This window comes from Sciurus vulgaris (assembly GCF_902686455.1).
Source record: "Sciurus vulgaris genome assembly, chromosome: 6".
Classification (NCBI taxonomy): domain Eukaryota; kingdom Metazoa; phylum Chordata; class Mammalia; order Rodentia; family Sciuridae; genus Sciurus; species Sciurus vulgaris.
The window spans coordinates 108713062-108729571 of NC_136466.1; the positions used below are offsets into that span (position 1 = coordinate 108713062).

The 16510-nt window shown below is 40.5% G+C and overlaps 1 pseudogene across 1 annotated transcript; it reads left to right on the top strand.

The window, feature by feature from the left end:
• Window positions 1-9725, top strand: LOC306664109 (zinc finger BED domain-containing protein 3-like; annotated as a pseudogene). The gene is made up of 3 exons (XR_013766686.1): window positions 1-531; window positions 3321-3443; window positions 8884-9725. The product of XR_013766686.1 is annotated as a zinc finger BED domain-containing protein 3-like (transcript).
• The last annotated feature ends 6785 nt before the right edge of the window (window positions 9726-16510 follow it).

Genomic DNA, 16510 nt, shown 5'->3' on the forward strand with positions numbered 1-16510 from the left:
TCACTGATTTGTAGGGGCTGTTTGTACCAAAGCATAAACGAGGCAAAGCTGCTACACCATACTGGTCGTGGACGCCAACGAGCTCTGCCTTTATCTGTCCAGACCTTGCTTGGGGGGATTTCTTCCAACAACTTATGGCTTCAAGTGGCCAAAACCTGAAAGGATGAGAACTGCATGCAGAGCTCAGGACCGGGAATCCAGGTCTTGGAAGGTTAACGCAAAGATATAAAACAGTAGTCACATTTTAAACATCTCTAAGCTATTGCATCACTTAAAAACCCTGGCAAACGTGTGTCTATCCCTCGTGGGCCTGGATGATTTAAGAGTAACGGCCCCACCGCTTTCTCTTAAAGGCCACCACTAGTCTCCGTCCTCCTTCTCACTCGCAGACACTTGAATTGCGCACTGTGTCTTTAAGGGAGAAGCGGAGGTTTCCGTTCGGGACAAAATGTCTGCGAGAAGCCTGGAGGGGATGGGCGATCTTGGACTCGCGGCCCGCAGGGGACTCCCGCCGGTGTCGCGGGCTACGCGGTGAGTATGGGCCCGGCATCTCGCGGCGCCGCGCCTGGGCCAGCGGCCGGGGCGTGGCAGGCCGCCGCGGGAAGGACGCGGGCCGCGCGGGGCTGCGGCGACGTGAGCCGAACCCCAGCTCGCGTCGCGGCCCCGCGCCAGGGACCTTGGGGACCGCGGGTACGCTAGTCGGCCCGGACGCCCAGCCCGCGCACGAACAGGCTGCACCGTGCAGGGCGCTGAGCGTGCCCTTCGCTGTCGCCGTTATTGCAGAAGATGCATTGGATGCGGGCTTCCACCTAAGGCCCTGCTCGCCCTCTTGCAGCACGTCCTTTTCCACCTTCCTTACAGACTCCCTTCAACGAAGTTTTTCTGAATAGCGAAAACCATCGCCACTTTCCTGCTCTCTGTAAAGTTTTCCTTTATTGCAGTGAGACTTTTAACCGCGCCAAGGGCTGGGCGCGCTGCCGTGAACTCTCTTTAGTTGGGACTTTTGTTCCTGCATCCCACCTGTGGAGAGGGAAGCCCAAGGCAAGCCAGAAGCGCACACCCGAGTCCCCACCCCCATCCCTTCTGCTGTGGCCTTCAAACAAAAGGATTTCCTGATCTTTTTGGAGTATACCGGAGCAGTTAGCCATAAACACTTCGCTGTAAATACAGTAGCCAAAAGTGCAAAGCTTTACCAACCAGTGTTTTTTCCCCTTCTAGAGACAAAATAAATAAATAAATAAATAAAAGTATTCGCGACCAGTTGAACTTCCAAATAGCCAAAACTACAAAGATGAGGTGTTCAAGAGCAGCTGTTGCAGAATAGCTTAATAAATAGACATAATTAGAACCATTCTTTGCTATACCTTTTATTCATATTAGAAGTTTTTCTGGCCAAAAAATAGTTTAAGGCAACTGACTACAGAAAGCATGTAATATGTAAAAATGCCAAGAGCCCAAACTGGTTAATTCTCAATTTAAAATTCTTTTGAGTTACAAAGGCCTTCGAAGCAGGGCACCTTTAAATCCCTCTAATTCATATTAAATCATGCTTTTCTACAAGATATAACGAATGGCCACCTTTCCTTTTAGAACCCTATGTATGAATAAAGTAATGCAGATCTGAAATAAAGGTCCACTTTAGAGCTGAATGTTTTACAATTTTCATTTTTTAAAATGCATTAATAGAGTGAGTGAGAGTGCTCCACTGCCTTTTAGCTAACGGTGGAAATATCTAAGAATTTGGCTTATGACATTTAGGGCACATCTCTGATTCATCAGATAATTAACTAATTTACTGGGTCCAGTAAATTTTTTACAATCCATAAATAACTTTTTTCCTAAATGTTTTCACTCTTAACCCTTTATTCCCCACCTAGGTATCCACATTTTACAGTTTGGAGTCCTTTTTACTTGCTTTTCAAAGCCATAAAGCTCATAATTGCATACTAATTTTTTTAATTGTCTGGATTTGTTTATAAATAGATGAATACATGGCAGTGAACTAATAGGTCAACAGAGATGGACAGATAACAGGTGAATGAACTGTGATTTCCTGACATTTCAGTTGTCAAAGCTAATTATCTCTTTTATTATGTTCTGCTCTGATTTGTCACTGGAGGATGGAATTAATGAAAATCTTTCTTAGTGTTTCCACACAATCTGTATGAATTTCACATTCATGTGGATTTCTCACCTAATCCAGGGCTCAGCTAATACATATTTGTTTTTCTCCCTAATTCAACTAAAGTGATTAGCCATCACTGCAGGAGGACACATAGAACTGTAATTCAGTTCTTTTGAGAACATTACTTGTTTCTTTGGTCTTTAGCCTACTTAATATTTTTCATGGGATGGGTATAAGCATAAATATAAAATAAAATTAACTTTCATAGGTAGTTCATAGGATGACATGTATTAAAGTAATGTGGGTCTGAAATAAATGTGTACTTAAGAAGGCTTTAAAATATTTACATTTTAAAAAAATGCGTTAATAAGGGGCAATGGTGTAGCTCAGTGGTAGAAGACCCTGGGTTCAATCCCCAGAACTAAAAAACAAACAAAAATTTTGAGAGTCTCTGCCTTTTAGCTATGGCAGAAATATCTAAGTTTGACTTATAATAAATAATATTCACAAAATTTGAGCTCTTCTTTCACTCTCTATACTGGTATTCAGGGAGATCTGAATTCAAGGCTGTCGGTTTTAACCTGATTATTAGAATAGAAATGCTTCAGGATTAGACTCAAGTGCAGAGATATTAGTGTGAACTTTTTTTCCCCCACGGGCTTAGATATCTTGTCATGTCTTGGATAATGGATACTCAAATGAAATTCAGCCATAGGACTTGTTTAGAGGCATGGTACCAATAATAATGCCCTCTCCCTTTCCAGAAAATATATAAAATCTACATTTGTTTCGTCAGGTTTTCTTTTCCCCCCTGAAATTGGACACAAAAATTTTCATTGTTCAATCAATTTTGGTGGCAGTACTTTTGTGTAGCTTCAAGATATTTTATTCTTTAGTTATACACTAAAGAATTGGAATTTCGTTGACATCAAGCACTAATGGTAATAATGGTAATGGGTTTTGGTGGTGGATAACCCTGTGTATTTTATCCAGTTGGGGAGGGCAGAGAAGAGATGCTGAGCATTATCAAGGTTAGTGTAGGAACAATAAGGCCTCCGTGGCACGGAGTGGCCCCTGGCCTTTCCCTTCTGCTTTGTGAACATGGTATGATGGAATTCACCCTAATGAGTGAATATTGATCTGATCTTTACCAGGGATATCAAAGTTATTGTTGGAAACATTTCTTTCCCCCCAGGTGGTGAGCTTCCTGAGGGCAGAGAATATGTGGTGCTCTTGAAATGCTCAGCAGCAGGCATGCGCGTGACCCTGAGCAGGTGCACAGTGACCATTTGAACAGAGTTGGGTGGAATGAATGAATGTAAGCAAAGTAATAACATCTGTTGGCACCTTCATAGTTTAAAAAATGTTTAAGAAAATATTAAGGGAGCTCTTATTTTCCATTTTCTTGTTAGCTAATCATAGAATAACTGCCCACGTTTTGTTATTGAGTACTTGGAAAGGGTCAAGTGCATATCACAGGCTCCAGTTAATCAAACCCTTCCCATTATCTCCTGTGGCCTGAGTGATGGGCAGCTTATTTTACATAAGGGTCAGTTTAGAAGTAAAAATAAATTTGGAGAATGAGGGTCATGGATTTTTCTTTTTTATTTGCTTTTTGTATTAAGAAAGTCCTTTTCCAATTAAACTTTTCCAATTTAGACTATTACTGTATTGAATAATAAAATGTCCAACAAAAAAACAGATTTTAGCCACTAAAATCTCAATGTGGGCATATCTAAACAGTAAATACTGGTAGCTTCTTTACTGTTCATGCCTTAAATTTATATAACTCTGGGGAGTCCAGCCATGAGATCATTTGCATTATCTGATTTTAGCCACTTATTAAGTGGCAGATAATCTTCCATTTCCCTTGACACGAGATTGAGACTCATTTAGTGGCAGCTACAAAACATGGGACCGGTTAATTTCATTGAAAACAGCAACTCAGAGTGTCCACCCTGTGCCAGGACAATGAACAAAGCGAGCCCCTCTGCGCTCGTGTCCTATGCCCCCTGTGGGTACAGAATCTCCTTCTGAGGCAGGGCACCAGGAACCACTGACATTAAGCCGCCCCATACACTGGGTTTCCCCTGGGCTAGATGACAGCATTCTATGTATGCAGATCTCCCAAGAGGCCCAGCAATGGGCTTCACAAGGAGACTGTCCCCTCCAGCTTCCATATAAGGGTGGCACAGCCGTGTGTTATGGTTTAGATATGAGGTATTCCCCCCACCCCACCCCCGCAAAGCTCATGTGTGACAATACTAGAACATTCAGAATTGAAATGATTATGTTATGAGAGTCTTAATCAGTACATTAATCTACTGATAGGGATTAACTGGGTGGTAACTCTAGGCTGGTAGTATGTGGCTGGAGGAGGTGGGTCATTGGGCTGTGCCTTTGGGATATATAGTTTGTACCTGGTGAGTAGAGTCTCTGTCTGCTTCCTGGTAGCTATGTCCTGAGCCACTTTCCTCCACCAGACTCTTCCACCATAATTTTATGCCACATTTTGGGCCCAGAGCAATGGAGACAGCCGTCTGTGGACTGAGATCTCTGAAGCCATGAGACCTAAGTAAACCTTCCTTCTCAAAAATTGTTATTGTCAGATCTTTATGGAAACAGTGGTGAAACAGCTAACTAAAACACCCTGCCTGAGCTCACATGCCTGAGGAGCCAAGCATTGTTGTTGTTGTTTAAATATTATTTTAGTTGTAGATGGACACAATATCTTTATTTTTTTATGTGGTACTGAGGATCAAACATAGTGCCTCACACGTACAAGGCAAGTACTCTACCATTGAGCCACAGCCTCAGCCCCCAAGTATTGTTTTATAGTTACTTTTTATTTATATATAGATCCTGCCACATATACACATATTCTACCTAAAAGTCTATATATGATCATACACATCAGTACCTTTTTTTTGGCTTTTGTGTTTCTCTCTTCCTCTTTTCCCTCCTTTCATATCAGCTACCACCATATCAAACCAAACCAGGGTCTCCTTCCTTATTTTTCTTCATGTATATATACAGATGGTCCCCAACTTGCAATGATTCAACTTAGGATTTTTTTTTACTTTATAATGGTGTGAAAGTGATATGCATTCTGTAGAAACCACTCTTTGAACTCTTTCGGTAGAACTCTTTCTGTAGAACCATTCTTTTTCTGGGATAGTGATGTGCAGTGCAATATGCATGTGATGCTGGGCAGCAGCAGGGAGCGGCAGCTCCTAATCAGCCATGTGATCACAAAGGGTAACAACTGATGCTCTACAGTGTACTGCATTGCTAAACTAGGATGTTCAGTAGGCTAGGTGTATTAGATGCTGCTTATAATATTTTCAGCTTACATTTATTGGGATGTAACCCCATTGCAAGTTGAAGAGCATCTGTATGTTTATAATTTCTGCATAGATCTGTGTATGATTCAATAATGAAATCATTTTATAAACACTTTTCTACATCTTGCTTTTCTCTCTGAACAGTTCCTCCAGAAATTCCTCTAGGACATTTAGCAGAGCTTCTGCCCTTTTAAATGGATGCATAATATTCCCTGGCATGACCAGATATTATGTGCTCAGCTATTGTGTTGTTAGGCATTCCCACGTTTCCAGTTTTTTGCCATTCTAAATAATGTTTCAATAAACATCCTAACACATGACTTTGTATATTGATGCTTTTAATTTTACAGAATAGATATTATCTCTATTTTTAATTAATATGGAAATTATCAGGTTGCATTCCCAAAAGCTATCACATCTTCACTAATAATGTGTGAGAGTGCCCTTTTCTCAGCTTCTCTTATAGCTTTGGCTATTAGACCATTTCAGTTTTGTTAGAATGATGGATGTAAAATGACACCTTACTGTTACTCTGTCATCTCCCTGAATATGAGATGTGTGCTTTTACAAGTTTCCCAGCCATTTGAGTTCATTCTTTGGTCATTTGCCTACTCATATTTCTTACCTGTTTTTCTATTGTGTGGCATGCTTTGTTCATGTCAGTAAGAGCTCTTTGCATGTTCTGTTGTGACTCAGGAGTTCCCAGACACTCTCTTCCAAGTTAGATGGCTAAAAGTGAGGCTTCTACTCTGCACCATGTGAGCAGTTGAAATGACCTCAGGGATATCTTCCAGAGCTGGGCAGGCTGTTACAACTGTGTTTATCAACTGTGGGTCACTCTGTGGATACTGAGTCTGAACAGAACATATTGAGCCAGAAGCAGCCTAGAGTGGAGGACTGAGAAGGTGAGGCAGTCCTGTACCATACTGCTTTCTACCGGTTAAGACCTCCAACAGCGAAGGGTTGCCCAGGCAGAGGATGTCCCTCTGCCAACCTCGGAGGGGCAGCACTGTGCTGGCCGACATTTGTGGTACTGCTTGTTCCTGGCTCAGATGAGGCTTTCCACTAAGTCCAAAGGGCACGACAGTAAAATCAGTGTTCCTCATCTTCTGCTCATATTAACTCTTAAAACAAGGGCATTCACACAGGTGACACTCCTTTGAGTATCCCAGAATTTTTAAGAGACATCTTACACATAGGTAAAAAGCATGATAGAAATGGGTCACCTTTGGCACTGTTAGGGGAAATATGAGCAAAGATGACTCTTAGACTTAGGCACAGATAAAAAAAAGAATATGCAGGTTGTGTTCAGCTTTAAGCCTCTAGCTCAAGAAAGCATATCAAAATGCAAAACGGTAGTCTTGATGTTACTTGAAAAGATTCTTTTTTTTTTTTTTTTTTTTTTGCAGTACTGGGGATCAAACTCAGGGCCTTGTGCTTGCAAGGCAAGCACTCTACCAGCTGAGCTATCTCCTCAGCCCAAGATTCATTTTTTAACTTATGAAATAAATCATAGAAATTCATTGCAACACTACCTCTACTTTTGTGTATGTTCATTAATTTAAAAAAATAAAGCACTGTGGAACGATCATACACAATTTACAAGGAAATGAAATTCTAAAAAGAAAAAAAGAATAGAAAAGTTGAGGATTAAGAAAAATGTTTCTAATACTAAAATTTTGTTCTGTTTACTAACCATAATGTTTCAGACCCATAATATTTACTAACATAAAAATATCTTCCTTGGGGCTGGGGCTGTGGCTCAGTGGTAGAGTGTTTGCCTAAGGCACTAGGTTCGATCCTCAGAACCACATAAAATGAATAAATAAAGGTATTGTGTACATCTACAACTAAAAATACATATTTAACAACAACAAAAAATCTTCCTTGAAGGCATGTATACTCTCTCTTCCCACCTACTCCTACTTTTGGGACTTTAGCAATTTAATAACTCTCTTGAGGGAAAAGTAGGATTTCATTTGTAAAAACTTTTACTTATCATGAATAACCACATTTAAACTAATGCCTGTATCAGAAGATGCATAGCCATTTTTTATGCTAGAAGAGGTCCAATAGTTCTTTTATGATGATTCTGATAGATTCATTATCTTATTTTTTTTTTAATGTGAGAGATCTGCTACTTGGCATGAGTGGACTTGCTTGAGAAAAAGAATAAATTAGGTTTAAAAAATTATAATGCATCTCTAACAAGACTATTAGCAATTGAATTAAGAGCTTACACTAACTGCTATAATTATAGGAGCTTATCTTTCTGTTCTCATCTTTGTCTTCAGTCATTCCCAGTTGTGTTTAACTGGAGAGATTCTGGAACTTTATCATCTCCACTGCTGCTGATTCAGAACTGGACAGTGTACACGGGCACTGGACAGTTCACTGATCAGTTTCTCCCCCTTCACCTTGACCCTAAGATAAGTTGTCAGGAGAGCTTAAAGGATCTGTCAAATGTTCTCTTATTGTTTTTAAATTTTCAAAGAAAGACTGTCCAGAATCAGACATTTGGGTCTTCATGAACTTATTCTAAAAAACAAACTTACCTTTCCTCTACTTTTTTTAGGGTATGTTGTTGTAACAGAGAGTTGCTTTCCTAATATAAAAGACTGCAGTGATAGTTATCACCTTACATTTGAATCCCTTTAACACAGATAATTTGCTAGACAAAAAAAAAAAACACTTATTTTTCTTCCTTAGGTACAAGTACTGAGCAAGCTTCTGATCTTGCAAATATACAGAGGGGCCAATTAATTAGGATGAGAAATGAATATAACTAATTTTAGCTGGGCATGCCTGTAATCCCAGCAACTCCAGATTGCAAGTTCAAGGCCAGCCTGAACAATTCAGTGAGACCTTGTCTCAAAATAATAAGGGCTGAGGATGTAGCTCAGGGATAGAGCACCACTTTCAACCCTACACCACTGAGAAGGAAAAAGAAAGGCTGTTCACCACTGGTATTTCTACTGCTTAAGTTTAGAAGCAAAATTTTCATTCCCCAAATTTATTTTCTGCTTGTTTCTAAAATTTACTCTGCAACACTCTGAGAATACATAAGAGAACCTCACCCTTTTTCTGAAAAGGAAAAATGTATGCTAGTTTTAACTAGGCTTAAAACTACAACACTTATTTAAGCTGTTTTTTCTATAGAAGAAGCTTAGCTTCCCACAATTAGTATAAATACATGGGACATGGGGACCCATTGAATTTCAAAGAGAATTCCTAAGTTAGTATAATTTTAACATGTTTTTGTGATGCATCAGCACTTAATACTATTAAGAAGAAACCCAGACAACTATTGCATTTGCATGTGTAATGAAAGGGAGGCAACTTCATTGGCCAACTACAATCATAGTTTTGTGTGAAGATGATAATGATTCCTTTTTTTTCCCCTTCTGGTTGCAGACACTACAGAAGGAATGAGGAGGGAGGAGCTGGCCGTGACCATGGGAGAAAGCAGTAGGCGGGAGGATGCGGAAGCACCCGGCGTCCCGTGTCCGGGACTGCTGGGGGCGCCATACTCCGAGGCCTGGGGGTACTTCCATCTGGCCCCGGCACGCGTAGGGCACCCGTCAGGCCACTGGGCCACCTGCCGGCTCTGCGGAGAACAGGTGGGACGTGGCCCTGGATTCCAGGCCGGAACCTCTGCGCTGTGGAGGCACCTGAAGAATGCGCACCAGTGGGAACTGGAGAAAAGTGGCGCCCGGCGCTCGTCGCCTGCTCCGTCCTGCCCGCTGTCCAACCCCGCCGCGGCCGCAGAGGGCGACTGGGCACACCTGTTGGAGCAGATGCGTGCCCTGGCAGTGCGCTGCAGCAGGCGTGAGCGGGAACTAGAGCGGCGCGAGGCCGCGGTGGAGCTGGGCGAGCGCGCCCTGGAGCGCAGGCGCAGAGAGCTGCAAGAGAGGAGCGCGCCGCGGTTCGAGCGCGCCGCGAGCTCCAGGCTGAGAGAGAAGCTCTGCAGGCGCGGCTGCGGGAGCTGCCGGAGCTGCGGGAAGCGAGGCATCGCGAGGGCTCCCTGCACTGGGCCGCCGCGTCGCCCCCCTTTCAAAGAGGAAGCCGAGGAGGGAAGGGATGGCTGTGTCGTCACGAAGGTCCTGCTGTAGAGAACCTTGGTCACTACCACCAGCGCGTGGCGGCGCTCCTACAAGTGGGCTGCGGACCAGTGCCCTCACCATGCCCTGGGCACAGAATAAAGTGTCGCTGCCACCAAATGTGGGACCTTCCACGCGCTTCTGATGCCAGAGTAGAACCAAAATCAGTTCTCCGGCTGCCTGGGAAAGAGCCCCTTTGTTTTCCTGAGCCGTCAGCCTTTGATGGGCACAGGAATGGAGCTGCATAGCAGAGGAAAACGGCCCTAGTAACTCCAATGCCACGCCACTTAGGACTGGTGACTAAAAGGACAGAAGCTTCTTTACACACTAAGGACTTATCATACTATGCGTCTATCTACCATGCTAGCCAGGAGGAGGCCCGGGAATGATAAAGGTTTTTACCCACAAAAGAGTTTTACTCATCTAATGAATAATGTTTGCCCAAGTTCTGAGAGAGAAAAAAGAGAGACCTTTAGATTCCATGAATACTCTATACACATTTGTCGTCTCTCAAACTTCTCATCAGGGCAGTCTGGAGAGCCCAGTTTTTTCCCCCATCTCCACTTAATCAACGAGTGTCAGGTGCACCCTGTTTCACCTAGCCATATTCAAACCAATGGTAGGTGCAGTACTTTACCCCCTTTTCTGTACTAGAAATACATATTGTCACTGGGAAGAGCATTCCTTCCCCACATCTTCATGGTCCTTACTTTTGGACCCAAACAGAAAGCACCCTTCCACCCAAGGCTACTTCTCCCTGCCATGTTTTCATACCATTCCTTTTCTGCAGGTGTTTGCTCCCTTAGTGTTCCTCCTCATGATTCTTCCTTCCCTTTCCTATCTGCCCCAGGTATGTTCAGTTTTTCTGTACTAAAAAGACTAAGCCCAGAAGGGTCAAGTAGTCCTTGCCACCTATACTTTCTCCCCATTTATTATTTCTCCACTGCAGGTCAGCTTTCCATGCAACATTCCCTCTTTCCAAGTCACTACAATCTTCCAAAGACCAAGTATCATTTTCAGCCTTATTGTGATTAATCTCTCCCTTTTTGAAATCCCCCTTTGATAGGTGGAACCTGCTTTTCCTCCAAAGAATTACTTTTCTTGGTGTGAGCTGGTTCTAAAATAGTTTTTCTTCAGGCCTCCTTTGTACTCATTTTTATATTAAAAAGCTCCATCAGGGCAAGATTAGTAAAATGAATACCCCAAATACATACCACCCTCTACCTACATTGAACAATTGTTAATATTTTGCCTTATTGACATTTTATTCTCTCCTCCCTATGCATATGTAATGATGTTCCATCCAAAAGGATTTCAGTATGTGTCTCCCAAGAACAAAACCATGATTACAGTAACTTTCGTACAGGCTCTACAAGTCCTGTATCAAGATGCCCCAATTATACAAAGTATGACTTTTTGTCTTCTCTTTAAAAACAAGTCCATGTATTCCTACTGGTTATAACTCCTATATCTCACAGCTTAGAACAGCCCCCTGATGATTTTTTTTTCCCCCATGACAGACTTTTTGAAGCTTCCACCTATATTCTGGATTTGTCTGATTATTTTCCAGGACAATTTCTATACACCTAGTTCATCTCATAGAGGTACAATGAACTGTGCCAACTCCTATCTCCAAGCTCAAATGTTCTCTCTGGGTCAACCCTTCATGCTCAGTCCCATTATTGTCCCTTGCCCCTATTTGCTTAATCTTGCCATCACAAATGTAAGAAGGAACCTATTCAACTGCATCCTGTCTTTCACCAGATAATGAATATTTTATAGGCACTTAAAGTATATCAGGCAAATAATACACGTTCTACATGTATTATCTCACTTTATTCTTACAGCAGCTCCATGCGGGAGATACTGACACTATGTTTTACAAATAAGGAAAGGGAGGTAAAGGGGTTCAGTAGATAGCACGTGTAAGATCACAGCTGGTAAGTAGGGCCACAGTAACCAGTTTCCTATAGGCATTGGCCAGCTTCACATATGTGTAACCTGATAGTGTCCAGTCCAGACAATGGACCTCAGGTTTCGCTCCAGGCTTTCTCTGACACCAATATCTGTGATGCTGTGGAAAGCTGATTGGCAGTCACACATGGATAATCCACCAGTACTGGGCAATTACCACTTCTGAGCTTCCTTTGCCTGGGATGTTGCAGGGGGACAGAAATAATGACCCCATTTGTGTGTGTGTGTGTGTGTTTGTGTGTGTGTGTGGTGCTAGGATTGAACCCAGGGTCTTGAGCATTCTAGGCAAGCACTCTACCAACTGAGCTATATCCCCAGCTTCTAAGGACCCCACTTTTGGTAGTAAGTGCAGATGCAGTAGCAACACAATTAAAGCTCTTACCTGTGGAGAATTGGGATGAGCTACAGGCAGAAGAAGCAACTCTGGGTCATATGGTGGCTGTGGTACTTGAACAATATGAAAGCAGTGAGAATCACAGTGTAAGAAATGGGGGGTTCAATGACTTTTGTTAACTACTTTGGAAGTCTTGAGAAAAGAAAATGAGAATCAGGTTAGCCAACTTCAACTCAAGAATAGTATGATCCTTAGAAGGATTCCAGGGCAATGTTGAAAGAAACTTCATCATATGCAGGTGCAAGGAATACTTTCTTGAATGTTAAACCAAAGATTTAGTTATCAGGTGACAGTCATAAAAGACAATGCAAATCCCCAACGGATCTCCTATTCCAAACGTAGGGACCTGGTAGGAAAAGTTTAAGATCTGGCATAGGATAGAAAAGTCTGAGAATATTGAGTCACTAGATTTATTTTAATCATCTATGAGAACAGAATTGTACCTCTGCCCCTTGCTAGACCTCATCCTACCAAGACACCCTGGCAATGCCTCACCTGAATCTTGCCCTCCAAAGTGATGCTTGTCTTTCTCAAGGTCCTCTCCCATCTCTACTCACTGACTCCAGAATGAAAATTAGAGTTGGGTTTTGGCTCAAGTAGGTGGGGGAAATGCACCCCTGCTCCATTAGGAAATAGTTTATTGAAGAAACTGAAGATCTTGGCTAATGCATACAGGGAGGAATCTGTATAGACTTGTAGGAGTGGATCTTGAGGATGTTGGACCAGAATAGAAATAGAAAAACTGGTTTTCGTATCAAAGTGATACTAGCTTTATAGAATGAGTTTGGAAGGGTTCCCTCCTTTTCTATTTCATGGAATACTTTGAGGAGAATTGGTATTCGTTCTTCTTTAAAGGTCTTGTAGAACTCAGCTAAGAATCCATCTGGTCTTGGACTTTTCTTGGTTGGTAGGCTTTTGATGGCTTCTTCTATTTCAGTGCTTGAAATTCATCTGTTTAAATTGTGTATGTACTCCTGATTCAGTTTGGGAGGATTGTATGTCTCTAAAAATTTGTCAATGTCTTCGATATTTTCTGATTTGTTGAAGTATAGATTTTCAAAGTAGCTTCTAATTATGTGATATATTTCAATGGCATCTGTTGTGATCTTTCCTTTTTCATCACAAATTCTAATAATTTGAGTTTTCTCTCTCCTTCTCTTCGTTAGTGTGGCTAAGGGTTTATCAATTTTGTTTACTTTTTCAAAGAACCAACTTTTTGTTTTATCAATTTTTTGAGTTGTTTCTTTTGTTTCAATTTCATTGATTTTCAGCTCTGATTTTAATTCCTGTCTTCTACTACTTTTGGTGTTGATCTGTTATTCTTTTCCTAGGACTTTGAGATGTAATGTTAGGTCATTTAATTGTTGACTTTTTATTCTTTTAATGAATGAGCTCAATGCAATGAACTTTCTTCTTAGTACTGCTTTCAGAGTACTGCTTCCAGAGATTTTGATATGTTGTATTGTTGTTCTTGTTTACCTCTAAGAATTTTTTTATTTCCTCCCTGATGTCTTCTGTCATCATTGCATCATTCAATAGCATATTATTTAGTCTCCAGGTATTGGAGTAGTTTGTTTTTTATTTTATCTTTGATTTCTAATTATATTCCATTATGATCTGATAGAATACAAGGTAGTATATCTATTTTTTGGTATTTACTAATGACTGCTTTATGGCATAGCATATGGTCTATTTTAGAGAAGGATCCAAGAGCTGCTGAGAAGAAAGCGTATTCACTCAATGATGGATGAAATACTCTACATATGTCTGTTAAATCTAAATCATTGATTGTATCATTTAATTCTATAGTTTCTTTGTTCAGTTTTTGTTTGGAGAATCTATCCAGTGGTGAGAATGGTGTGTTAAAGTCACCCAGTATTATTGTGTTGTGGCCTATTTTTTCACTAGAATTGAGAATGATTTGTTTGATGTACATGGATGCACCATTGTTTAGGGCATAAATATTTACAATCATTATGTCTTGCTGGTTATGGTTCCCTTCAGCAGTATGAAATGTCCTTCTTTATCCCTTCTGACTAACTTAGGCTTGAAGTCTACTTTATCTGATATGAGGATGGAGACCCATGCTTTTTTACTGAGTCCGTGTGTGTGGTGTGCTTTTCCCCATCCTTTCACCTTTAGTCTTTCTGTGACATGAGTCTCTTGAAGACAGCATATTGTTGGGAATTTCTTTTTTAATCCAATCTGCCAGTCTGTGTCTTTTGATTAATGAGTTTAGGCCATTAACCTTCAGAGTTATTATTGAATTTACTGGCATGGGGCACTTTTCCTTGCTTTAAACTCAAGGTCATGGAAAGAGTACCTGGAGAAATCTACTGCCAAGGACAGTTTCTTAAGGGTTCAACAAATCAATGGCCAGAAATAAATGAAATCCAGATGCTGGAGCCTGGCAAAGCACTGAGGGAGGAGCCAGAAACTCAAGGACATGGAAATATCAGAGTCGATTTTATTTTTTCTTCTTTTGATTATTCATTTATGACAGATCTCAGAAAGTATTCATCAGGAATTCATAGGGGCAATTGTAATTTAAATTTCTATAAGCATTTATGTTTTTAAAAGATTATAGGAGGGCTGGGATTGTAGCTCAGTGGTAGAGAACTTGCCTAGCACATGTGAGGCACTGGGTTCAACCCTTAGCACTACATAAAAAAATAAATAAATAAAACAAAGGTTTTGTGTCCATCTACAACTAAATTTATTTTTTAAAAATTATAGGAGTCCCATAGATGCCATTTTACAGAACTGAACTCCATCAAGGACTTTGATTTTTAACATCATCACCAAATAACCTATACTTGCAAATAATCACAATTTATTCTTGAACAACAGTGACTAACTTTTAAGGACTTTATTGTAGCAAAGAGCATAAAATTTTATCCATTTTAAGCTTACAATTCAACGTCATTAAGTATGATCAAACTGTCATTCAGCCATCAGCACCCTCCACCTCCAGAGATTTTTCATCATCCCAAATTAAAACTCTGTGCCCATTAAGCAGTAACTCCCCACTCTCCTCTTCCTCCAGTTCCTCACAACCTTTATTTTACTTTGTCTTTATGAAATTCACATTAGTGAAATCATACAATATCTTTCCTTAGACAATATTGTTCCTTTAGTGTTTGGTTTATTTCACTTGGCATGTTTTCAGGGTTCATCCATGCTATAGCATGTATTGGAATTTCATTTTTAAAAAAAATGAATAAGTCTCTTGCACATGTATACCGTATTTTGTTCATCCATTTATCTGTTTTGACAATTGGGTTGTTTCTGCATTGTTGCTTTTGCAAATAAATGCTTCTATGGGCATAGATGTACAAACACCATTTTGGGTCCCTACTTTAATTCTTTAGGTTGTATACTTAGAGGTGAAATTTCTGGATCATACGGTAATTCTATGTCTAACTTTTTGAGAAACATCAAATTGTTTACCATAAGTTGCACAAATTTACATTCCCATCGGCAATGTACATTTCCAACTTATCTACATCCTTGCCAAAACTAGTTATTTCTCTTTTTTAGGAAACGATAGCATCCTAACAGATATGAAGAATTTAGAAAATTTCTATCACTCTTTAAAACATTTTTCTTCTCTTTTCTTCTGATAGATCAAATGCACAGATGATTCAATACTATTCTACACTCATTGATGCTGTTTTCTCAGTCTTTCTGTATTTCGATTCAGAAAGTTCTAATTTCTTTTTTTCTTTTTTTCCTTTATCTTATTTTCTTTTACTTTTGTCTGTTTATTTATTTAGAGAATACTGTGGATTGAGCCCAGAACACTCTACTACTGAGCCACATCCTCAGCCCTTTTTATTTTTTTTATTTAGAGACAGGGTCTCACTAAATTGTCCAGGCTGGTCTTGAACTTGCAATCCTCCTGCCTCTATCTTGCGTGTTTCTGGGGTTACAGGCATGCACCTAATTCCTGAGTAGTTTGGTGTTCAGACAAGACTCAAGGGAATTGCTATAAAAGTGCCTCCTGCTCTGTTTTTGTTAATTCTCCTTCTCAAATACACTGCCTTATACATCATAGGTACCTTGGTTTTCTCAAACAATGACCTTTGTCCATTTAACTTGGTGAGAACTGCTACACTTTATATGATTTGCTCTCCCTGAATCACTGCCTTGGAGCCCCCCACAGGCAGAAAGACAGTGCCATGGTATGTTTGCGCCTTTCATTTTCCTCATCACAGGGTTACCATCTTGTTTGCTTCTTGTCTAATGTCTGAAAATAATTATTTCCTACATTTCATTAAGTTTTCTACTTGTTTACATTTAAAATATAATTCAAGACTGGCTTACTCTCTCATGACTGAAAGCAGACATTCTTGAAAAGACCTTTTCTTGTCATCTCAGAAACAGCGTCCTGTTGGTTTTGACACTGTCCTGCAGAATATTGTATATATGCTAAACTACAGCTGATATATGGTGCTATGACCCCAATGTCTAGAATATTAGTCCAGGAAACATGAGGTAGAAACAGAATTGACCTCTCTCACCATTACTTCTCATGATCCACTTAACAATTTGTTTCCCATTCCCACAAGCT